The following is an 8,233-nucleotide window of genomic DNA, read 5'->3' as shown; positions in this document are numbered from 1 at the left end:
GGAACACACGGGGAAGGCGGGAGATGAAAATTCAAGACGATGAGCAAAACAAGAATAATGTTAAAGCAGGAGCCAACGTTTCGACAAGTGGACTTGTCTTTTTCAAGGTGTCGAAAGCATAATATGTCGCCTTGAAAAAAGACAAGTCCACTTGTCGAAACGTTGGCTCCTGCTTTCACCTTGTTCTCGTTTTGCTCAAAGGTTCTTGAAGTGCGTTATGCTTGGAATAAATTCACAGGTATTTAGATTAATTGACCGGCGTTTGGATTAAATTCAATGGTGCTTGGATTAAATTGAGCGGCACTAGGTTTAAAATGACTGACTGTTGGATTAAATTGACTGGCGGTTGGATTAAATTGAATGGCGCTTGGATTAAAGTGACTGGCTCTAGGATTAAATTGAGCGGGAAAACCTGTAGTAGGTGATGCACGCTAACTGCAGGAGCTGTGCCGTACAGCCGAACGCGTCCATCTTCTCACTCCGGCCACAGAGTGCACCCACCGTGAGAACGATTCCAACATTTGCTGTGGCACACGCGACGAGCTTCAAGCGCGCACGCTTTGTAGCATCGTTACAGCTTAAAAAGCACCTTCGTCTACGTGAGCACTGACCGACGCCGGCGTCCGTGCCCCTCGCGCTGCAACGGAGCCCGTACCCCACTCCCCTCTCTCGCCCCATATGAGCTCGTCCAGCTCGACCAACTACTACTCGACCAACTACAACTACTATTTGTCGTGTTACTACGCAGGACTGGACCTAAATAGCTTTACCGCATAATTTAAAGTAATAATTACTAACCGCAGGGGAGGACATCAGTACTGGGAGCGTGGCGGTCGTTCGAAAGCCGCGAGCACTTCCATAGCGGCGTTGACTGTGGCCTCGAGCATTATGCGGTCATCTGGATCTTGATTGGCTTGGCAGCAAACGTCTCCATGAAGCGATGATGACGACCTGAAAGACAGTAGCACGGCCGGTGGATAAGCGGCCGTGGTAGTAGCGCGTACCAAGGAGATTGGCCATGAATGATTTGTCTTTGTTTGAACACAATAAATAAAACTGAATAAAAAGAGAAAAGTGCAGGGACAGAAAAGAAAGAAAGAAAGAAATAGTTTAAGGGGCTAAGCTGGTAGGGATTCGCAAAGGAAGTTGTTGTTGGTGGTGGTGGTAGTGGTGGTGGTGGTGGTGGTGATGATTATGTTGAAGCAGTTGTCCAATACGTCGCATGTTGAATTCCGATCGCGTGCTCCAGCACGGATGCTTTTGGGAGTAGTACAGGAGTGTTTTGCACGAGTGAGCCCGGTTGTTTCGATCAACAATCTAGTAACGTTGGTTTCGATGGGATTGACAAAAGTCCTTCTCCTTAGGGAAGAACGAATACTATCCATAAAGAAATAATCGATTGATTCTGTTTAATGAGAAGCATTTGTCTGGACATTTTCCTCTTCGTGCCTTCCTGCCCGTCTTGCCTATCTTGCCATCTCGCCTAAGCAGCCAATGGGAGTTACAGCGCAGTAGAGCGTGATCCAATTCTTTTGACAACCTCGTGGGTTGTCGAGGTCGGTGCTGTCGGTTGGTGAGAGTTTCCGTCCTGCTATTGTTCTGTGTGTGTTTTCAGAAATACACAGTGGTTTCAGCGTAGACACAAAGGACCTCTCTTTCTATCGCAAATGTTCAGTCCACCTTTCTTGTCCTACCGGCTAGCCCGTTTCTTTGTAAATTTGTGTATGACTCCAAGTCCACCCCGAATAAGCGAGGAAGTTGAAGAGTGCGAACGGCGTCGTGCGGCCATAAGCATAACCTCCGCGATCCGCGCGCTGTCAGATTTCTGAGGCCATGCCTAGTTTGTCGCAACGGTTTAGTTACCACGAGCGACCGCCACAGTGGCCCGTAGCTAGAGTGCACTAGATTGGGGTAGTGGGTCCAACGCAGGCTCCCTGCTGAGGCTTTTTTTATTGAAAAGTTATTGGCGCCACCGTCGCTTTCTCCTGAATGAGCGGCCCAGCGCGCCGGCCGGACGCTTGTCGCGTCGGAGACCCTCCCGCAGCTGCATGGAGCTTTGATAGTCGTTTCACTCTGCTGCATCTAGTTTTGATACTCGGTGGCGAAAACAGTGATTTTATTCCCCACTTACCTGTGGTCAATAAAATGGAGAAAGGGCGACGGCAACGATGCAAGCGACGCAACAACGACGGTGCGTCGAGCAAAGGACAGCTACTCAGCTCGTCAGCTCACCTCAACCAATGGGCGCTGCCGAAACCATAGAATAAAGACCAACATAGAATAAAGACCATAGAATAAAGAAACCGCCGGAGCCAACGTTTCTTGGCCGGAGCTTCAGAACAAGAGGCATTGTTCAGAATAAGGCGATGGCAGCGCCGCCGCAATTTCAAAGTTTTTTGCTTCACCCTCGGCGCTTGCCGAGGCGTCCGCTGGACCCAATCCCCCATTCTAGTACACTCTACCCTATCGCCTGCTTTCGCATATGGCTCGCGTTTATAAATGAATCAAGCGTCTTATTTGCGGAAGAAAGTTCGGGATCGTCGGTTGCTTCGCATAACTATAAGGCCCGCAGTGGTGCGCTTTATTTTTATTGCGAGAGCATTTATACAGACGCTCGCGAGGCGTGTTTTCGCCGTCGTCGCTGCCATGCTGTCACGGTTAAAGCTTTAGTCACGGTCGATGCGCGGCTCGAGCATGGAGGCTTAGAAGCATGGAGTTGGTTAGAAGGGGGGAAGAGTAGATTTTAATGAAGAGAAAGGAGGAGAGGTCGGCCTGGAGAGCGTGTCTCTAGCCTGCTACTCCTCATTGGGGTAAGGGGAAGTGGGAGACACAGGGAGAGGTAGGGGGCAGGTGATTATAATATGGTAGAATGAGCTACTATTTACACGCGTTCTCCAATACGCGGATGTGCACTTTACACACACTACACGCAGGAGTAATATTGTCCACACAAAGCGTCATTGCGCAAACACATTTTGCACTGTCTTCACTTCTCAAAAGTCCTGTTTTCGGTTCCTGGAGACGACCGTCTAAGCCCGTCTCACACGGAAAGTTCAAAAGTGATCTTATGGTGCGATGGACATGATCAACTCCTCTCCACGCACCGAACATATTTTCTTCCGAAAAGGGGCGGGAGTCCGAACAGTCAACACAATACTTTAAGTGTCCTTCGCTCGGCCGCGTATTGAGGGCACAGGCAAAGTATCTGGTGTATTGTCTCGGGAGTGTGACAGACGCTACAGTCAGGGTCCCGTTCACGTCCAATCTTGGGAAGTTATCGGCGAGTGTACGCCACACCGAGCCGTAATCGATGGATGAATGTTTCCTGGCCTCTCCAGTTGGTTAGCAGGAATTCCAGAGACGCGACAGACGTGCAGTGCATTGGCTGCGAAAACCACGAAGCCGAGTGGAGGCACCATAGAGTTCCTCACTATATTATTTATAGAGGGAAATCTGGCGCCACCGTCTATGGGTGTTTTCTGTAACGGGCGATACGCCACCGTGGGAATGGCAGTATATGTACAGTGCCTAGAATTATATTCTAGGCACTGTAGTATATGGGTGTGCGAGGCTTGTGTTGGCTCGTGTTGTACGAGGCGTCGTCTAAAACGTGGATATGGCTACACAGATAATGTATTCTTATATATTTCATTTTCAAAAGGTATTTCAAAAGGTTTTCATTCACCCGTATTTATTTATTTATTTATTTATTTATTTATTTATTTATTTATTTATTTATTTATTTATTTATTTATTTATTTATTTATTTATTTATTTATTTATTTATTTATTTATTTATTTATTTACAATTGTGTAAGCCCTTGCGGGCTGTTACAGGGGTGGGGAAAACATTACAATAATATTGTCACAGTATGTAATGTGGAAAGAAGAGGAGATGGTTGGTGCCCTGGGAGACGATGAAGAAGATTCTGGTTTTCGCTTCTCTACGCAGCCATTAAAACCCATCTGTAAATACTAGTACGCTTCTTCCTTCCCGTAACATTATTGGTGGAGGTGCGGGGTAGATGGATTGCAGACCCACATAGGAAAGTTCTTGACGAACGGCCGATTGAATGAGGGACACGAGCGGCCGGGAATCGTCAAAGCACTGCGTCACTTGTGTGGTAGGAGACGCTGCTTCAATTTCTCGCCGGACTATACGTACGACAAATATATACAAAGCATTTCTAAACGTCGCTGAAAAGCTTCAGCTGATTGGCAATCCACAAACACACCACAATCGAGTTTATTCCATTCGGAAATTATACGTGGCAGAAAACTTGGACACATCAACTACTGTAGTGTAGGGTAAGATATCATAAGGGTGATTAATACGCGGTGACAGTCGTCCCGGATGGCGCACATACAAACTAGGATCTAAGTTTAGTGTCTTATTATACAGCTGGTACAAGAATTTCAAACGTGCGATTTGTCTACGTGTAGACAGTTTTTGAAGGTTATCCCTATGGTGTAATGCGGTCACTGACTGGGTCCTGTGGTAGCATGAATAAATAAACCTGGCTGCTAATCGTTGAATCCGTTCCAACTCATCAACTTGTTTTTGACTGTGCGGACCCCAGCTAGCATACTCTAAGGTTGGACGTACTATTGTTGTTTAAGCCATCAGCTTTGTTTCAGCTTTGTTCTCTTAATTTTCGCCTTAAAACGCCCAGCTTGCGTTCAGCTGAACCACAAATATTTTCAATGAGCTTGTTACAGTTTAAATTCGAAGTAATTGTAACACCGAGGCATTTTAACTGACAAGATCGTCGAACTGCTTTATTTTTAATTTTATATGTAAACACCAGTGACTCTTTCTTATTTGATACAGACATACATGCGGTTTTATAAAAGGTTAAATTTCATGTCCCAGTTTTCACACCACTTCCCAACAGCTCTCAAGGAAGCATTTAGCAGAGCCTGGTCAGAGACACTTCTCACGCGCGTAAATAACACACAGTCGTCCGCGAACAGTCTCACATCAATAGAAGAATGAACACATTTTGCAATATCATTAATATATAACATCGTATTGCATCTTTCAGTGAAGTTTACTCACCTGCAGTGCATAATCAAGTGAAGAAAAGCAAGAACAGATGACAAACTGTTCCAAAGCCAGCGCGAATCTTGTCGTCTGTTCTACGTGTGTCGTCTGTTCTACGTATGTTTTAGCTTCATATAATTTTACATGCAATTACAAGTCCTGATAATTAAACAAAAGTTGTATTTTCTTTAAATAATAAGGCTAAAACAGTTCTTTACATGCTGTTTAATAGGAAATGAATCATTCTGACAGACGAAACGGTACTAGCCAAGCGCGCCTTCAAGTTGGCTTGGCTCTCCGAAGTCACCATTTACCGGCGTTCCCTTGCATACAACAGCGCAGCAGCGCCAAATTTCTATAGGTTATATAGTGAGAAAATATATGGGACGCACCGTCAGGTTCTGCTCACTCGGCTCTGCGAGGAACCAGGCAGCGTTCTGCCATCAGCTTCTGACATGGCGTTGTGCGCACGACGAAAGAGTATATATCTTGCTCTGTGGTGCGAACTAACACGAGCGTTCCTGCTCTGCATCTGCGTTGCATACGGTGGTCGGAGCGGAACAGACAGCAAAGTTCAAGCTGCAAACGCCTACGGCTTTCCTTTGGTCGCCTGCAACGCCGCTGGCGACACTTCTCGACATGCCAGCGTTGTCATACGCCTGGTAGCTGTTGTCAGGGGGCCAGGACGTCGTCTATGCTGCGCAGTATAGTTTTAAGCTTCTTCGCGTGCTGCGCGGCGCCAACATGTCGCCTCCGCGTGTTAGAACACCGACCGAGGATGTTCAGCGCAACACTAAAACTCGCTATCGTTTTCAATGCTTCCCAATTCTTTCATCGCAAAAGTGGAGAGGTAGCCTGACGAGATCTGTGAATGTAGAAAATGACAGATTTCATGCTCCTCGGGTTCGATGTAGTTGAAACGTTCGGTGACGTGCGCATGGCTGTGAAGTGTTTATTACTGGTGAAAACGCCTGCTTGTTCTAAGCCGTGACACTTACCCTGTGCGAGGAATTTGCCACGAAGCAAGCGCACACGTCAGGCACGTTTGAGTCGTCTGAGACGCCTCTGTCGTGCTGTCATGGTCATAGAGTTTCTCACTGTTATAGTGAGAAACTCTATGGTCATGGTACAGGCGGCGCATGCGCATCCCACGCGTGGAGGTGTGGAACGCCTCCAGAAACGCGCAGTGCCTTTGTCTGCGAAGTAGTACTAGAGTGTACTAGAATGGGCCTAGTACACTCTAGTAGTATCAAATGGACGTACCGCCCCGTCTCCGCTCAAGTGGTTCTGCGGAGGAGACATGAAGCGTTGTGCGCACATACACTATAGCGTTCCTGCTTTCCAGCTACGTACATACCACACCGAGGCGCATAAAGGGGCCCAGTCATAGTGTATCTCGCTATATTACCTGGAGGGAAACCTGGCGCCGCCGTCTATGGGAGTTTTCTAACGAGCGCTATGATCGACGGTATATGGGTGTGCGAGATTGTGTTGAATTAGAGTACACTCTAGTTGAATGGTGCTTTAGGAGGCTTCGTCTAAAACGTGGATACGGCGACACAGATAGTGCGTTTTTAAAATAAAATCTTCATAAAAGGTTTTCATTCACACATATTGCATCTTTCAATGAAGTTTACTCACCTACAATGCACAATCGAGCGTAGAAATGCAAGAACAGACGACACACTGTTCCAAAGCCAGCGCGAATCTTGTCGTCTGTCCGCCAACTCTAGCGGGCCGCTGATACGTTTTACGTTTCATATATTACCCGCCGGGGTGGCTCAGTCAGCTAAGGCGTTGCGCTGCTGAGCACGAGGTCGCGGGATCGAATCCCGGCCCCGGCGGCCGCATTTCGATGGAGGCGAAATGCAAAAACGCCCGTGTGCTTGCGTTGTAGTGCACGTTAAAGAACCCCAGGTGGTCAAAAATAATCCGGAGCCCTCCACTACGGCGTGCCTCATAATCAGAACTGGTTTTGGCACGTAAAACCCCAGAAAGAAGAAGAAAACGTTTCATATAATAGTACATCAAAACACAATTCTTCGTAAAAAGAAGACATACTTTTGTGTAATAACAAAGCTAAAACAGCTCTTTATGTGCTGTTTTAGTAGGAAATGAATCATTGTGACTTACCCTGTACGAGGAATTTGCCACGAAGCAGGCGCACACATGAGGCACGTTCGAGTCGTCTGAGAGCCAGGCGCGTCTTCAAGGTGTCCTGGCTCTCCGAGAACGATGCCGCTCCGAAGTCACCATACACCGGCATTCCCATGCATACAACAGCGCAGCAGTGCCAGATTTTCCTCTAGGTAATATAGCGAGGAACTCTATGGGTCCAGTCTGGTGTGTGCATGCATGTGTTGAGAATCAGTGGCAGAATAGAAAGCAAAATTTAATAGAAGCCCAGTTAAGTGATTCTACAGAAGCAAGTCCTTCCCTGTACATGCTTGCATCGCCTTGTTCCCAAAGCGTCCACTATAACCCACAAGGGGGCTTCGCGTCTGCATCTCGCATTACTAAGACATTAGCTGGACGTCTGGTGACATATCTCGGTGACACTGGAAGAGCCGCGCAGACGGATAAATTGCCGGGATCGATTGCAACGCTAAACCCAGCTGTAGCTACATGGCATCCCGACCACGTTAATTGCTGTGATAGCACAGAAGGAGTAGAGACTCGAAAACTTTAGCATCGAAATACGGCGCCACCTCTTCATGCCGGTTGGACGCGCTCCCGGGGCACACTGTAACGTTCTTCATCGCATTTTGACAGGTGTGTTGAATGTGTCTTACCTATATTAGCTCATTATAGCAGGCATCGGAATCGAAGTCGGATTTTCGACCAACGACATTTAATCTGGAAAGATACGATTAAAAAATGTTTCACATTGATTGCTATTTGATTTAATTGCTACAGGCATACACTTAACCGAGTTGGAAATTTTTGAGTCATATAAGGAGAATATAGAACCCATAAACATATACTGACCTGTCGGTTTAAGGAAGACAAAGGTACTCCAGGCCAAGCGCTTGGGACCGACGATGTCACCCGATGCCGCACAAACAAATGAACGCATGAAATGCTTGATTACTTTGCTTATATCACCGTTTCCGTATTATAAGGTCGTGAGTAGACGTGTTTGTTATACATTGTATGGGTCGACACACTTTTACAAGCGGTATATCGGTG

Source organism: Dermacentor silvarum, chromosome 8 (assembly GCF_013339745.2).
Source record: "Dermacentor silvarum isolate Dsil-2018 chromosome 8, BIME_Dsil_1.4, whole genome shotgun sequence".
NCBI classification, from domain to species: Eukaryota; Metazoa; Arthropoda; class Arachnida; order Ixodida; family Ixodidae; genus Dermacentor; species Dermacentor silvarum.
The sequence above is the reverse complement of the archived record's forward strand: the minus strand, read 5'-3'. Positions refer to the sequence as shown.